This window comes from Adiantum capillus-veneris, chromosome 4 (genome assembly GCF_014529385.1).
Source record: "Adiantum capillus-veneris isolate H3 chromosome 4, ASM1452938v2, whole genome shotgun sequence".
Classification (NCBI taxonomy): domain Eukaryota; kingdom Viridiplantae; phylum Streptophyta; class Polypodiopsida; order Polypodiales; family Pteridaceae; genus Adiantum; species Adiantum capillus-veneris.
The window spans coordinates 84,285,689-84,302,912 of record NC_140934.1 but is presented as its reverse complement, the minus strand read 5'-3'; the positions used below and the strand labels follow the sequence as shown (position 1 = coordinate 84,302,912).

The 17,224-nt window shown below is 43.4% G+C and overlaps 1 long non-coding RNA gene across 1 annotated transcript; it reads left to right on the top strand.

Annotated features, from left to right (window-relative positions):
* Positions 1-1,537: 1,537 nt before the first annotated feature.
* On the top strand, positions 1,538-6,484 carry LOC147459520 (uncharacterized). The gene is made up of 3 exons (XR_015187728.1): positions 1,538-1,760; positions 2,011-2,908; positions 6,323-6,484. It is a non-coding gene; the product is annotated as an uncharacterized LOC147459520 (long non-coding RNA).
* The last annotated feature ends 10,740 nt before the right edge of the window (positions 6,485-17,224 follow it).

The window sequence follows — 17,224 nt, the reverse complement described above, 5'->3', positions numbered from 1 at the left end:
CAACATTAGCCTCCCATTCTAAGCCTATAAAATGGCCCTTCTACCTGGTCCATATTTCTCATTCTAATGAAGAACTAGAAGCATGTCAATGTGAACCAAAATAGCATATCTCTAAAAATGCTAGCTAGAGAGTATACAATAGTTTATTCAATTCATTCAAAACTTCATGCTACACTTTTTGCATGATTTGACATTGTGCTCTCTCTCTCTCTCTCTCTCTCTCTATATATATATATATATATATATATGTGTGTGTGTGTGTGTGTGTGTGTGTGTGTGTGTATATGTGCATATGCACATATATATGCATACACACACACACACATATATACATATATGTGTGTGTGTGTGTATATGTGCATATGCACATATATATACACACACATGTATATATAAATATATATATATATATACATATGTGTGTGTGTATGTATATATATGTGCATACTTATATCTATGGAGAACTATTTTTGCACTACCAAATAACAAAAGTGTGTGTGCATAGTTGAGCCTCGTAATGAATTGTGTGCATCACATTTGATGCATAGTAAGAAGACGTGGCTAAGATTTAGCTCCAAGCATTGGAAAAACCTCAAATGTTACCTTGCCAAGGTCTAGAACAAGCGTAGATCTTTCGAAATATCAATAATTGAGATGCCTCTCCAGCCCTCAAATAGCAAGAATTTGTCATAATCAAAATTCAATACTAGCCAATTTGAATAGAAAATGGTTGTGCAAAGAAGGTTAGAAGCCTCAATGAGGCTTTAAAACTTTTGAGTAATTATGTGCTAAGGTTTGTGGACATGGGTGAAACATGACAAATTGGATGGGAAGATGTGAGACATATACCAAAACTTGAATAGAGTTTCTCTTTGAATGTGAAATTTAACCATGAAGAAGCTATGAAAGACATAGAGAGAATATTTACTTTACTTTTGTTGGCTATTGTAGCTCTTAAAGACAACCTTAGGGGGGTGGGTTCACTTCTAAGAAAGTATCTATACGATGTGCATTCAAAGGGTATCAAAACACCCCCTTTACTTACATGTTTCGAGGCAATAGAATAATCCCTTTTTTTTAAAAAAAACTTATAGTTTTTTTCTAAATTTTAATTAGTAAAGGTATTTCCATTAATTTTTATTAAATAAAAAAACCCCTTCTTTTGAACACTCATGGTATACTTATGTTTTGTGAGTTGATTGTAGATGTATTTGGTAGTTTGGAGAAAACGATATAGTCACACATAGTTGTTAGGAATTTCTAGAGTAGTAACAATCTATACTAATAGATAAAGGGGGGAGGGAACCCCCCCCCCCCCCCCCTCTCGCCTGCCACATGGCAACAGTAGACTCCTCCGGTGAGTGTGGCCTGTAAGCCCAGGCATCATAGACGGCACTCAGCATGCTCAGAGAGAGAAAGAGAGAGAGAGAGATAATGCGCCAAAAGAGAGAGAGAGAGAGAGATAGACTCCTCAATCAGCCAGGCACTCTCACGTCAAATCTTTTCAAACGGTGGATAGACCCCATCTTGAATGCGTGTGCGCTCCCACAGTCTCACTCACCCTGATTCCTTGAAGTGTGGGAGTGTGACGAGCTAGAGTTACAAACAGTAACCACCTTTCGCCTGAGTAAGAGAGTGGAGATGGGCCGCGTGCCTTGCTGTCCTAAGGACAAAGAGGTGCTGAGGAAAAGGAGCGTGGATTGAGGAAGGATGTGAAGCTATTGGCCACGACAGATGGCGGACCCTCTCCATGCTAGCCGGTAATCCTCACTTTCAAGGCCTTGCACAGAATACATCAATAAGCTTATCACCATTATGTTAATGTAGAGTCACTCTTGAAAATGCTTTCTACAGTTGAGTTTCAGACATGTTACATGCATTGTGGTTTCAGACTTGCACTGTTTTCAGACTTGCACTGTGCTGATCAGAGAGCTCATCTCCTTTCCCCTTTCCTTCCTCTTTCTGTTCTGTTTGTTTGGGGGCTGAGGGCGTGTTTGTTTAATTTGGTAGGGCTTGAGTGATGCGGGAAGAGCTGCTGGCTGAGGTGGACCAATTACCTGCATCCCAACATCAAACGTGGCAACTTCACAGGCCAGAAGGAGAGCATCATCATCCAACTTCACGTTGTGTGGGGAAACAACTCCGGAGTCCGCACCACCTTTATTTTAGCCCTGCCCGTTCAGCTGCCTCTCTATGGTACACACAGCTGCAAACAAGGCCCGGAACGGTTCTCCATCCATCCTCCCCGAATCCTAAAGTGATGCGCCTAGGTGAGAGGTTGTAGGCCTGTGTATAAGCTCTCTCTCTCTCTCTCTCTCTCTCTCTCTCTCACCCCGTAATCATCTTTGCATTGCACCATTGACGATGCTTCGAGAGGCATGTTGCCGACAACCGATGCCACCTGTAGACCACCCCTCACCATTGTACTGTGTGTTGTACCATTTAATGTAGCCATAGTTGCCATTACCTTGCAGGCTTGCAAGTTAAACTCATTCCCCTGCACTCCAACTGCTTCACTATCTACCTGGCTATCTAGAGCCCCATCACTAGAGAGAGAGAGAGAGAGAGAGAGAGAGAGAGAGAGAGAGAACACATGTGCAAGTGCCGCTCTACACCGGCGAAGTTACGCAGGGTTGCGATTCGTGAACGAGTATGTGCCTGCCTCCATCCTCAAAGCCAAAGTGTCCGAAGCAATTGATGAGGGATGAGAAACGCTTGTGTCCGCAAGGTGGATTCGCATGGAGCTGGAGTAGGTGCAGGAGTAATTAGGCTTCATGCAGCGCACGTACCTACAAATTTAATATTTTACCTTTCATTTAAATAATTAATTTAAAGTTTCGAACCTTCACTTTAACACAGGAGGCTAGGCTATAGGTGAGCCTGATGGACGTCATGCTTTCAAATCTCGGTAAGTCATTCATGGGTTCAAAGCATCCTGCAACATGTGTTGTGCTGGCTGTGTATGCCGCGATTAATGAATCCTATGAGAGAGAGAGAGAGAGAGAGAGAGAGAGAAGAGAAGAGAAGAAGAAGAAGAGTAGAGGAAACAAGTAAATTTTAATGTTGTAGGACCACTCTTCAAAGATCCATGTGATATACAAAGTGATAAGATGCATTGTTCTAATGCCGCATCAACAATCTTGAGAGCTCAAAGCTTTGTGTGTGTGTGTGTGTGTGTGTGTGTGTGTGTGTGTGAGAGAGAGAGAGAGAGAGAGAGAGAGAGAAATAACTTTGATGTCGTCCAGTTAACTAATCCTAAGAGACATAAAAAATGTATCCATTGAGTTTTGAACTCAAGACGTGTTATCTAAGAGGGAATCTATACTATTATAAGAGGGAGGGATTCAGCACATCTCCCCCCCACGGCCACATGGCAGTAGTAGACTCCTCCGACGAGTGTGGTCTGTGAGCCCCAGTTGATAGACGACACTCAGCATGCTCAGAGAGAGAAAGAGAGAGAGGGATTGAGCCAAAAGAGAGAGAGACTACTACTACAATTTTGCAAGTCGCATGATCCTTTATTTGGCAAGAGAGAGAGAGAGAGAGAGAGAGAGAGAGAGAGAGAGAGAGCCAGAGTCCTGCAAGCTCTCCAACCCATGTCATCAGCTTCGTAGATGTTTTGTTTGCTCAAAATGTTGTCGCTCCATGTTGCTTGCGCCTGTGTATGCATGTGTTCTTTGAGCTGCATCCACAAGGGTTGAGAGAGAGAGAAATATAATGATATATTAACGCCTTCAAAAGTCCAAATGACCTATGAGACTAAGCTGTTACAACATAGTGAATCTGATACCATGTCCGTAATCAAAAGAACTGAAACAAAAAATACAACTACTACAAGCTGGGACTGTATGGATGTGCCAGCTAATACAAAAGAAAGAGAGAGAGAGAGAGAGAGAGAGAGAGAGAGAGAGAGAGAGAGAGAGGGGCTACAGAGCATGGATGACGGGCTACAGAGCATGGATGACGGGCTACAGAGCTGGGAAAAAACAACAATGCAAAATGCAGTGAGGTTGAGGCTCACCACCAGGGTTGAGAGCCTAGGCATGATGTTAATTAGCCTAGAAGTCATCATCCAAATGGATATTTTTTCAAACTGTATGGGGCCAATCAATATATGGCGGGGGGGTTAGTGGCCTCCAAGAAATGGCAAGCAAATTTGGAGTGTTCATTGCACAAACGATGAGAGAGAGAGGGGGTGGGGGGGGGGGGGGGGGAGAGAGGTCCCCTGATTTGTTCAACCCAACAAACTGGGATGAACACAATCGCTTTGCAACTCTGGGTCTAGCCACACATATTTCAAAGACCTTTCTATTTTGCATTTCTGTCTTTGCCTCTTCTTTGCTGGTTGAAGCTCATTCCAAGATGTAGGTGAGCCGTTTCAAGACGCCTACGAAGGTGCGGAGTTTTTGCAATGCACATATGTAGAGCGCACATGAGGCATTCAGAGCCACATTTGGTGAAAGCAGAAACATTCTCCACCGATCTACAGATTGTGCACATGTTGGACGTCAGCTTCGATCGTTCACGCCAACCTGGCATTGACTCACTGTTGATGACGAGTATGGTGCAGGGAGGGAAGAGTTCTAGCCACCTCCATGCAGGTAAGCTAACAGCTTTTGCAAAGCAACTATGAGCTCATAGATCTTCCCGCCATGCCACCCCTCCCCCCCCGAGGGCCCGTCGTAGTGAACGCAAGGGAGGGGGAGCGAGTCATTGCGAGATGCAATCAGCACGGCATCCGGTGCCTATGTGCAAGGGTGTGGCGGGCCAAGCTGAGGTGGCTTGCTCTTTTTCGTCGAACGGTTCAGCCATTGCCTGCATGTGTGCAGCGAGAGAGAGAGAGAGAGAGAGAGAGAGAGAGAGAGAGAGAGAGAGAGAGAGAGAGAGAGACAGAGAGAGAGGCCTCACGTATGTATGTAAGGCCAAAATGGCTTATGAGATCAAATTGATACAATTTGGTGGATCTAATACAGTCTTTGGTACTAAAAAAAATGATTTAAAGTGAAAAACTAAAATCATTATCGTCATCAACATCAATGTCTAAAGATTCCCGGTATTGTGCATTGTCCAAGAAAGTATTGCAGCGATCGTTGAAGAGCATCATCAATGTCCGCCTCTATAAATACTTGTGCTGGATGTCTCTCATGTCGTGCTAGAATAGTCGTGAGCGCTCTGCAACGAATCGAAGAGAGAGAGAGCACTGCTTTGAGTGCCAAATCATCAGCGTTGAGTCCACGTACAAAGAAGGAGGATTTTGCATGTAGGAGTGTGGAGGACAAGATGGGAGAGAAAGAGAGTGCACTACTGTGAGTCCCAAAGCTCAAAATAAGGGTTGAGTCGTACTCGATGCAGGCAAGGATAAGGAACGAATACCCGACCTCCGACCTTTGGTCGCTCGACGAGACATCGAGTACGCGAGAGAGAGAGAGACATCACGAGACAAAAGTGTACGGCTGAGTCGATCCTGGTGAAAAAAGATAGTCGTACGGCGCATGCAAGTGTGTATTCCCTCATCCACATAGCACCACCAAAGGTGGTGCCGCCGCCGCCGCCGCCGGAGGTGGCGCCGTTGTACTAGTACTCACAATAAAGGCATTGAACAAAGAAGGCAATACATATATGATCCCACGTTTCTTTCACTTCGCCAAAATTCCATTTAGAGTGGAATTGGCCAAGACCATTAACGAAGGCAATTCCTCATGAAGGGGGCCAATATGCAATTGAAGCCAATTTGATAATTTGGCAACAAGCAACTTAATCCCATTGCTAGAGAGCCCATCAGTGAGTGGTATGATAGCGGTTGCATCCTTTGCAATCTTTCCTTGCAACCAAGGATAAAAATAAGAGCCCTTCAAGAATTTGTAGCTATAGATGGGGCGGAAAATATATCTTACCCATTATTATATATGTATAGGATTTAGGTTTTGAAATTTTGCAAAACAAAAAAGCATTTATCCCATACTTTTGGCAAATTTATCTCTCAAAACCACAAAAGTTTGGACATTTTGGGTTGATTCTTTGACAAAGGCTTTTTTGCAAAATAACCAAAAGATACCCGACCTTTGAAAAATAGCCCCTAATTATTTTTTCCTTGGAATTTGCAACCTTTTTTTGCCATAGTTGCCAATTATTACGAGCATATATCTCAAACCATGGGTTCTAATTATTGTATTACATTATTGACATTAAAAGATACTCATCTGTAACATTCTCAACATGATTGAAGAAGTGTTAGACTAGAAGTTGTTTTCTTTCCATGGTTGTTGAAGGATAGTAGTGTTCTAGCGGCATCTTACAGGTCTATTCTTTTCTTTTTGAACAGGACGAAGTCAGTCAGAAATCTTACTAAGCTGTTACCTGTAGAAAGCTTCGATGAAGAAGGAGAGTTTATTGAAGATGGTGAAGCAGAAGAGGTCGAAGGAGGTGGTTTGTTTCCTGATCAAGCAAAATCCATAGAGTTTGCAGAGGCATCAGTCGTCCTTGCCAACATGCTAGAATGCCTCATTCTAGTGGTGTTGTGGGAAGGTTTTTTTCACTATTGCCGCTAATGGAGAACAGTGAGGAGAGTAAGGTACTTTTTGTCCACTTTCTTCTCCTTCTAGCAGAGCGGGATGTACTGGCCAATGAAGTTACATCGCTGCAGCCTAAAGAAGTACGGCTCAGAATGTTCAAGTTTTACAACTCTGTAGCAAAAGCGGACTGGGACAGAGAGTCTGCTCATGTCTTTAGCAGCCTATTTCCCTTGGCTTTTAAACACAGTGACACCTTTGAAATAAAGGAAATATCTCTTAAGACAAGTGTTCCTTTGTCGACAAGCTACATTGACACGCGACGGGGAATTCTCCACAATTTAAAGGATGGCCTAGCTGGCGCTTCAGTAGCCTTCATCTCGTTCAGAAGCCTACTCGACCTCTCACTGTCGTATGTCGAAGGAGGGGTTGCGCTTCTTGAGCAGGTTTTGGCTTCTCGTAAAATGAAAAAGTGCCCTAGGCACGCTACTTCCTCAATATAATCTGCTGCTTTTAGCTATGTAGTGACTTTTATTTTTTTAGTTCCCATAAGAGTTGTTTTCAACTCACTCTACTTAGTTCTCATGTTCATGAGATTCCCCTTGTAACTAGATGTATTCTTGGACTCCACAACTGTGATGGGCTTAGTAACAGTGACTATTTGTATGTGTAGTCATGTCAATTACTATTTCTCTTATCGGCACATGTCTGTTGGTCACCTTTCATCAACTATGTCATCTTTCTTTTGGGTCCAATTGGTTAAATAATTACATATACTCACTCAATCATTTTTTTGGATTGATGGAGATCTCATCAAATGCCAAGACTATCATTATTTTGGAGTTGTGGGAGCTGGCACATGGCACGGTGAGAGCTAGGCTGCCGTTGCCGGCATAACAAGCCACTATTCCCTGTGCTGAGTGCCATGCAATGGGGCTGTTGTGAGACGTGAGGCTTTTGCATGTATATAAAGTGTGGGTAGTTTTTTGTAGTGCATCTTCAAGGTCAAGTGCTATATGGTGTAGAGGAATTGTTCTGAAGCTGTTGTGTGATTTGAAATGGCATCGCATTTTGATTTTGCAAACAACTTTGATATTGTTGAGTACACTCGTGCTGATGCCACGAGTACAATTGAGGAGATGGACTTTGAGCAAGGTGTTTTTTTTCTGTGATCGTGAATGTTAAGCTATTTGATGGTTACATGCGCTAAATGTGATGTTTTTACTGAGCTCTGCTGGTCGCTTTTGACAGAATTGAAGAGTGTTGCTGAGGGTTCTAATCAAGGTGTCCATGCCGTGGTCATTGGCACTTGCATGCGTGTCCTAACCTTAGTGTGGCTCCAAAGGGCTGAAACAGGGTCGCAATGGAACCAACGGGTTGCTGGGAGTTTGCAGAGGAGCGACAATGTCGAGGGTGACAAGTGCCCATTGTGTTGCTACTTTGAATGCCAATGACGTGTTAGATTTTGTGGCTATTGTTAGTTTTTATTTTGGCTTCATTATCCCAGTGAGCATGGTTGCCCGTGTAATGTAGTGTACGTACAAAATCCACGTAGGCTTCTTGCTACATTTTGTACCTTCATCATCAAATCCTTCACACCAGTTGAATAGGGTTGTGGGTGTGTTTCTAGCAGTCCACTCAGCTTGGGAACTCTTATTTCAGGCCAGTCAGGACTTTGTGGTAGACCTGATTGTACCCAACTGTAAAGTATCCTATAATGACTTCTCCTGATGAAGCTCATTCATTATTTTCGAGTTCATGGAGATCTCCTCAAATGTTCTGGAGTTGTGAATTATTTTGTTTTTATTTGGTTTCTTACCTATGCCATGTAGTGTTTCCCGATTGCTTTTTGTACTTTATTACTACATTGAGCATTCTGGGGTGATGGTTGCTGCGGTTGAACTGTTTTGGGATGTCTTATTGAAGCTGTCTTCTTTCTCTCTCTCTAGGTATGGATAAATGACTTTGGATCTAGTGTGTGTTGTTTGTGATGCCTGGCAATGGTTGGCCCACCCAAATGGATTTTTGGAATCAATTATACACTTCTCTTTGGCCACCAAATTTGAGAATAACAAGCAAATTGGACTATTTCTTCAATGGATGTGGTAGTAAAGACCATCTATACTCTTTGCCTTCACAATGTGGTCGAAGAACATGCACAAAAAAGCCATGTGGGCACCAATTTAGAGAATAGCATGCAAACACCACAACGAGGAGGGGTGTCGATTTTTTAGGTCTTTCCACCTTTTTGCTTGTGGTTTTTTTTGTGGGGTGTAATGGAATCTGCATATTATCACACCCTTTCAAGTCCACACCTAATGGAACCCCCCTCCCCCCCCCCCCCCCCCCCAAAAAAAAAAAAAAGGTGAGGAGGTGTTTTAGACCCTACTGTCAATGACATTTAATGCCACATGGATAAAGTGAGTCTCAACAACTATCTTATGTTTCTGCAAGTTAATATAAACGTAAGATTACACGTCGGATGTCTACCACCTCTCCTTGAGGCTTATCACCACCAACTTAACAAAGTAGGTGAGCTATAGTTCTAGGCTTTACTTATCGTCGCAGGTTGACAACATGGCTTGGGTAGCCCAATACCCATACATGCACTTCATAGAATCTAAACAAGGCAAACCATCACCTTCTCCTAGTGAGCTTGGAAGCATTTCAAATGTGTGCCCATCCACACGTAGCTTGTGCAAAACATGTATGACATGATTATTCTAAACATACAAGCGTCAGCCGATGCCATTCTTAGGATGGAGTCATTTATAAAAATCTTTCTGCATTTATTAAATACAACATACTTTAAAACAATTACAATCATAGTGAATGATTATGTATTGTAAGAATAAATGCACCCTACTAAACCCAACATGCATACTAGTCCTTCAAAGTACAGTCACCCACAAAGAACTTGTATATAACTAGACTCCAAGAATACATTGTGCATGACATTGTTAATGATGCTTTAAGAATAGTAACCCATTCAAGAAGCCTTGACAAATAACTTTCTCTAGCTGATTACTTACAATGTTAGGGTTTTCTATATTGTGGATGTTGAGGATAGAGATTGCAACAAGAATGATGGATCAGGTTTGAAAGGACCAAGAATGTTAGGAAATAAGACATAGCTAAATAGATAATTGAGTAGATTACTTAATGGAGAGAGACAGATTTATATACACGAGATTATAGAGTAGAGAGAGAGAGAGAGAGAGTACACACGATATACGTGGTTCACCCAATGTGGGCTACGTCCACGGGAAAGCAGCCACTCAATGGCTTTAGTACTTCAAAACAAGAAGTAGTTTACAAAGGGATTATACCCTTAATGGAGCTCCCGCCTTGCTTCACTCTCACCACCTCACACTCACCTTGTTGCATCAACTTCACACTATGAAATGTGTGTAGAAATGGCCTCCTTTTATAGGCCAAACGGGCTGCCATCTCTTATGAGAGACAGCCATGTGTAGCCGCCCTTGTGCGAATAAGTCCAAATCGGACCCTCCAATCCGCCCATGTGTGGCCGCCCTTGAGAAGACAAGTCCGCTTTTGAATTCGGCCACCGGCCACCGGCCATTGACTTCCGACCACCGGCCATCGGCCATTGACTACCGGCCACTGGCCAACCGACCAGTTGTTTTCCGACCACTTTCCGGCCGCCGTCCGGCCATAATATTCCGGCGAAAAAAAAAGTCTCAGGGGCCCTCCGCCCCCGAGGCCTTTAAAGTTGCCCCTGATTCTTGTCCGTGAAAATTTTGGTTTCCGGTGAGTGATTTTCCTTCACGCACGATGGCTTCTCCTCATAATGGGGGCCTTACAAATATGCGCTTTTACCACAGAAAATTACAAGGGTAAATCAGGATCCATACTTAACAATCTCCCACTTGGAGACTGATCTCCACACCAAACATGTGACTGCTTTCCATTCTGGCTTCTTATCCTTGAATGCCGATTGAAGATGAGCAAAAGCTCAACTTCTCCTTGTTGACCACCTTTGTAAACATGTCTGCAGGATTTTCACTTGTATGCACCTTTCCTATCTTTATCTATCCCTCTTCCAAAAGAGTGCGTATGAAGTGATATCTCACCTCAATGTGCTTTGTCCTTGAATGAAAGGCTGAGTTCTTCGCAAGATGGATAGCGCTTTGGCTATCACTGTACAAGACACAATTGTCTTGTTTGAATCCAAGCTCTTCTAGCTCTTCAAAGATCTAAGTATCTTTGTCACCTGCCATATCTGCATCAGCATACCCTTCTAGAAAAATATCAGTTCCTCCAAAATACAAAGCATTTGTTGTTGTCCCTTTTAGATACCTAAGTATCCACTTCACAGCTTGCCAATGCTCTTTACCTGGGTTGTCCATGAACCTACTCACAACTCCCATTGCATGTGCAATGTCTGGCCTTGTCCAGACCATAGCATACATTAGAGAACCTACCGCTACAGCATATGGAACTTTAGACATATATGCTATCTCCTCTTGTGTCTTTGGACACATATCCTTCGTTAGTTTAAAATGACCAGCCAAAGGTGTAGAGACTGGTTTTGCATTTTGCATTGCAAACCTTTCTAGTACCTTCTTGATGTAATCTTCTTGAGATAGCTTTATTGTCTTCTTCGTCCTGTCCCTTGATATTTTCATACCAAGTATCCTCTTTGCAGCACCTAAATCTTTCATTGAAAAAGATTTGGACAGCTCCTCTTTTAGGTCTTTGATGTCCTGCATGTTAGCACTTGCAATCAACATGTCATCAACATACAACATTAGGATGATGAATTTCCCATCTCCCAAATTCTCCGTGTAGACGCAGTGATCCGAGTTGCATCTTGTGAATCCATGATCCAACATCCATCGATCAAACTTCAAGTACCATTGTCTTGATGCTTGCTTTAAACCATACAAGCTCTTCTTTAATCTGCAAACCATTTTCTCCTTACCTTTTACTTCATACCCCTTTGGTTGAAGCATGTAGATTTCCTCCTCTAAGTCACCGTGAGGGAATGCCGTATTTACATCCATTTGCTCGAGATTTAGATCATGAGCAGCCACAAGGCTTAAGACAAGCCTAATTGAGTTCATTTTTACAATAGGAGAAAATATTTCATTGAAGTCAATACCTTTCTTTTGAGAAAAACCTTTTACCACAAGCCTAGACTTGTACCTTTTCTTCCCACCTTCTTCTTCCTTTAGCTTGTACACCCATTTGTTTTAAAGTGCCCACTTACCTTCAGGCAACTCAACCAAATCCCATGTTTGGTTGCGATGTAGTGAGTCCATCTCCACTTGCATGCTCTTCCTCCATTCTTCTTTGGAATCATGTTGCATGGCTTCTTCATATGATTCCGGCTCTCCAGAATCTGAGATCAAGAGATGGTTGAAGGAAGGAACAAACCTTTCTGGAGGTCTACTTGCTCTTGTAGATCTTCGGGGAATAGGTTGAGGCTCCTCATTTGGTTGACGTTGTTGCACATTTTCACCGTTTGCAGTCCTTGAGTCTTCACCGTCCTCAAGCTCCATGTACTCATCACCTGTTTCTTTTGTTTGTTTTCTTTCCAAGTAATCTTTGTACATATTTTGTTCGTTAAAAATTACATCCCTACTCCTTAATATTTTACCATCTTCAGGATTCCATAGGAGATACCCAAAGTCTCCTTCTCCATAGCCAATGAAGAAACACTTTTTGGACTTTGCATCTAGCTTTGATCTTAGGCTTCTATCTATGTGCATGAAAGCCTCACACCCAAACACTTTGAGAAATTCATAATTCACCGGTTTACCTGTCCATGCCTCTTCTGGAACTCCCCCATCCAATGCCATTGAGGGTGACCGATTGATTAAGTACATAGACGTACTTACAGCTTCCGCCCAAAGCTCAAGCGGTAGGCCTGCATGTAGCCGCATGCTTGGTGCTCGTTCCATGATTGTCCTGTTCATCCTTTCCGAAATCCCATTTTGTTGAGGTGTCCTTGGGGTTGTCCTTTGCCTCCGAATGCCATTGCTAGCACAAAAGCTTTCAAAAGCTTGGCTGCAATATTCGCCTCCATTGTCGGATCTGAGGCATTTAACCTTGGTACCTGTTTCATTCTCCACAAAGGCTTTCCACCTTTGAAATATGGAAAATACATCGGATTTATTCTTCATGACATAAACCCATGTTTTTCTAGTCGCATCGTCTATGAATGTTACATAGTACAATGAGCCACCAAGTGATGGTGTACTTGCAGGACCCCAAACATCAGAATGAACCAACTCAAGTTTTTTATTTTTCCTTTCATTTCCTGATTTTTGAAATTTTACCCTCTTTTGTTTACCATAAACACAATCTTCACAGAACTCTAAGTCCACTTCTTTCAAACCTGGTAGAAGCTTCTTTGTTCGAAGGATTTGCATTCCTTTGGCACTCATATGCCCAAGTCGGTAGTGCCACACCGCACTGTTAACTTCTATAGTTGTTGCACAAGCCGAAGGTTGCATGCTAACAGTACACAAGTAAAGTGTACCGACTTTTTCACCCTTGGAAACCACCAAAGATCCCTTTGAGATCTTCCACCGTTTGTTTCCGAATGCAATGTTGTGACCTTCATCGTCCAATTGTCCTGTAGAGATCAAATTTTTGCGAAGAGAAGGAACATGCCTAACATCTTTAAGCTTCCATTCATTTCCGTTAGCAGTTTTGACAGAAACTGTACCTTTGCCAACAATCTCACAAGCTTCATCATCTCCCAAGTATACATACCCAAAATTACCTTTGGTGTAGTCTTGGAAATGTTGCTTGTGTGGTGTCGCATGGAATGAAGCCCCGGAATCTACTATCTAGGAATTAGACACATTGTCTAATGAGAGAATTAGAGCATCTTGCTCTACTTTACCTGCCACATTGGCCTCCGATGTTGGCTTGTTGTCTTGAGACTCTGTCTCCTTCTTCTTCTTGGACCAGCAGTCCTTCTTGATGTGGCCCTTCTTGCCGCAGTTCCAACATTCAAGAACTGACTTTGTGCGTGACTTGCTCCACCTTGAGCGATCACGACCCTTTTGGTTTTTGAACCTCTCCTTAAGCCTTCCTCTTGTTTCCACTGATAGTGCAGCACTTGATGATTCTCCTGTGCTTCTCCTTCACATTTCCTCGCTTAGGAGAACACCCACAACATCATCAAACTTAAGAGTATTTGTGCCAAAGATAGAATTACTTACAGCCATCACAAGGCTGTCCCAACTATCCGGTAGAGATGATAGTATAAGGAGAGCTCGCACTTTGTCATCGAAATTGATTTTCACTGATCGAAGTCGACTTATGTTTGTGTTAAAGTCATTCAGGTGTTCTGCAACGGAACCATTCTCTGCCATCTTTAGATTGAACAAGTGCTTCATAAGAAATACCTTATTGGATGCCGATGGTTTCTCGTAGAAGTCATCAAGTGACTTCATCAAGTCCTTCGTGGTCTTCATCTCCGAAACATTGAAGGCCACCGTTGACGCCAAGCTTAACCAGATTGTTCCCAGTGCCTTTCGATCAAGGACAATCCATGCTTCATCTGCCATTGTTGCGGGCTTCTTCGCAAGACCGCCTAGTGGCAAATAGAGGTCCTTCTGGTAGAGATAGTCTTCAATCTGCATCTTCCAATGTTGGTAGTTTTTGCCGTTGAACTTCTCAATCTTGAGCTTCCCTTCCTCCGCCATAACTCCCACTCAATTCAAGGAATCCTTTCCTTGTGATAATATAGCTACGAGCAAACCTTGCTCTGATACCAGTTGTTAGGAAATAAGACGTAGCTAAATAGATAATTGAGTAGATTACTTAATGGAGAGAGACGGATTTTATACACGAGATTATAGAGTAGAGAGAGAGAGAGAGTGCACACGATATACGTGGTTCACCCAATGTGGACTACGTCCACGGGAAAGCAGCCACTGAATGGCTTTAGTACTTCAAAACAAGAAGTAGTTTACAAAGGGATTATACCCTTAATGGAGCTCCCGCCTTGCTTCACTCTCACCACCTCACACTCACCTTGTTGCATCAACTTCACACTATGAAATGTGTGTAAAAATGGCCTCCTTTTATAGGCCAAAAGGGCTGCCATCTCTTATGAGAGACAGCCATGTGTAGCCGCCCTTGTGCGAATAAGTCCAAATCGGACCCTCCAATCCGCCCATGTGTGGCCGCCCTTGAGAAGACAAGTCCGCTTTTGAATTCGGCCACCGGCCACCGGCCATTGACTTTCGACCACCGGCCACCGGCCAACCGACCGGTTGTTTTCCGACCACTTTCCGGCCGCCGTCCGGCCATAATATTCCGGCGAAAAAGAATATTCCGGCGGAAAAAAAGTCTCGGGGGCCCTCCGCCCCCGAGGCCTTTAAAGTTGCCCCTGATTCTTGTCCGTGAAAATTTTGGTTTCCCGGTGAGTGATTTTCCTTCACGCATGATGGCTTCTCCTCATAATGGGGGCCTTACAAATGTGCGCTTTTACCACAGAAAATTACAAGGGTAAATCAGGCTCCATACTTAACAAAGAACATTGTTCAATGTACTATGTAATGGAGTTTCGTAGAGAGAGAGAGAGAGAGAGAGAGAGAGAGAGAGGTGGTGGGGGTAAGCTATGGTGGTGCAAGTTGCAAGTGCTGGTGGAGAGGGATATATAGAAAGACAGGAAGACATAGACATATAGAGATAAGTTATGGTGATGCAAGGTCTAGGTGCTCATGGAGAGAGAGAGAGAGAGAGAGAGAGAGAGAGAGAGAGAGAGAGAGAGAGAGAGAGAGAGAGAGAGAGAGAGAGAGAGAGCATGGAGATGAAAGAGAGTGGTGAGCTATGGTGATACAAGGTGCATGTGGAGAGAGAGAGAGAGAGAGAGAGAGAGAGAGAGCAAAAAGTATGAAGAGGTTATTCTCTCTTTCTCAGCTCATGATTGGGGAGAATTTTGAGCTGGAGGCAGTTATGACTAGAGATAATGAAAAAGAGGCGGTTGAGCCTTAGCTTTAAGTACCACGGGGTCCCAACCAGGGGATCAAGGGTCTTGGTGAAAAATCAAGGCCACTCGTAGATTTTGACCGTTGATGAGTAAAAATAAAATTCCAGATCATGAGTTTAGTTTTTATAATGGGGTCCACAAAAACTAAACTCGAGATCTCGAGTTTAAATTTTATGTCGAGATCGTGAGCTACCTTCAAATTGATGTGAAATTACATATATTTCAACCAAGCACATGCAGGCATGTTGGTCGAGGCGTGTGCTCCTCAAGCTGATGGTGAGGGTTCAAAACCCTCGTAGGTCCACGTGACTCGCCTCTGGAGATTATTTTTGTAAAGTCTAAACTCAAGATCTGAGTTTAGATTTAACTGATCAATGGTCCAAATTGGTTGGCATCCTGCCTTTCAATTGGGACAATTGAGCCATGGTTTGCGACCCCGTGGTAGTTAAAGGGGAGGATGGTCGAGAGAGGAAAGAGGGGTGGTAGGGCCCAAAAAAGAGAGGAAAGAAAGAGGAATATTGGTGGGTGTTTTAGAGAGAGAATAGGATTTAGAGTGTAGATCTAGACTTTTTAGCAACTCAAGAGAGAGAAATGAGGAGCCCCACCCACCTTTGGATGGAGGTAAGTGTTGGGGTATAGGCGCCTGTGCCTTGCCCGGCCGCCCAGAGTCTTGGCGACCCCACTAACTTATATACCTTATACATAGCATAAGTGTATAGGGGGCTGCTCACTCTTTGAGTCTCCCCACCCATATCTGTGTGTTGTGTGTCTCCTTCTCTCTCTCACTCTCCTTCTGTGGTGCTCCCCAATCCCCTTCAATTGGTATCAGAGCGACAGGTTTGAGAGCCTAGATGGACGGCTTCGCGATGAACTCGTTGGCTATGGCGAAGAGGTCACAAATCTGAGCAAAGAAATAGAGGAGGCTTGTGGACAGCCATACAGAAGCTTGCAGGAGAGCTCTCAGGAGCTTCCTAGTTCTCACAGATCAGTCCACAGTTCCTCTACAGATCAGCCCACTGTGTACAGCATCTTCCCTTTTCTCAGCAAGCTTTGCAACGGCTACATCGGACAGATTGGAGCTTGGAGCTTCCATAGACATGGAACATTGTGAGAATGATACATTTATCTCACGCAACGAGGTGGGAAGTGAGTTTGAGCCTTTTTATGAGCTCAAAGAATCACAAAAGAAAGTCGTTCAGTTTTTGGCAGTTTGACAGCAGTCTACTGTTTTGCTCATAACTTGAGCTGCAAAGCTCCGATTCCAAAACTTTTTGGTTCAAAACGGAGCTGGCTTCAAGCTCTATGACTTTGTAGAAGGAATTGTTTTTTGATTCGGAGTGCAGGTGGGTCTGAAATTAAAAACATAGAGACTGTTTTTCAGGACAGTTTTGGGCTCTGTTGTTTTCTTTGCTGCAGGCAGCTTACCCGTGCACACTGCAAGTAGCAGGCACATGTTAGGTGTTACAAGATCGGGTTTGACTCCGAGGTACAGGTTGAGTCTAGTACTCCCACAGGTGTTGCCAGTTGCAGTTGAGTGGTTCTTCTGCAGTGTTGTGGCTTGCATACATGGTCTTTGAGCGGGTAATGCTCTATGTATGCTTATGTGGTGAGCAGTAGATCTTGTGAGCAAGTGCAGAAGTTGGTTGTGGATGACATGTATGGTCACCTGTGGTACTCTTTGTGAGCATTTGTTGGACACAAGTTTGCAGAGGTTATGCATGTATGTTGTGTGTAGTTT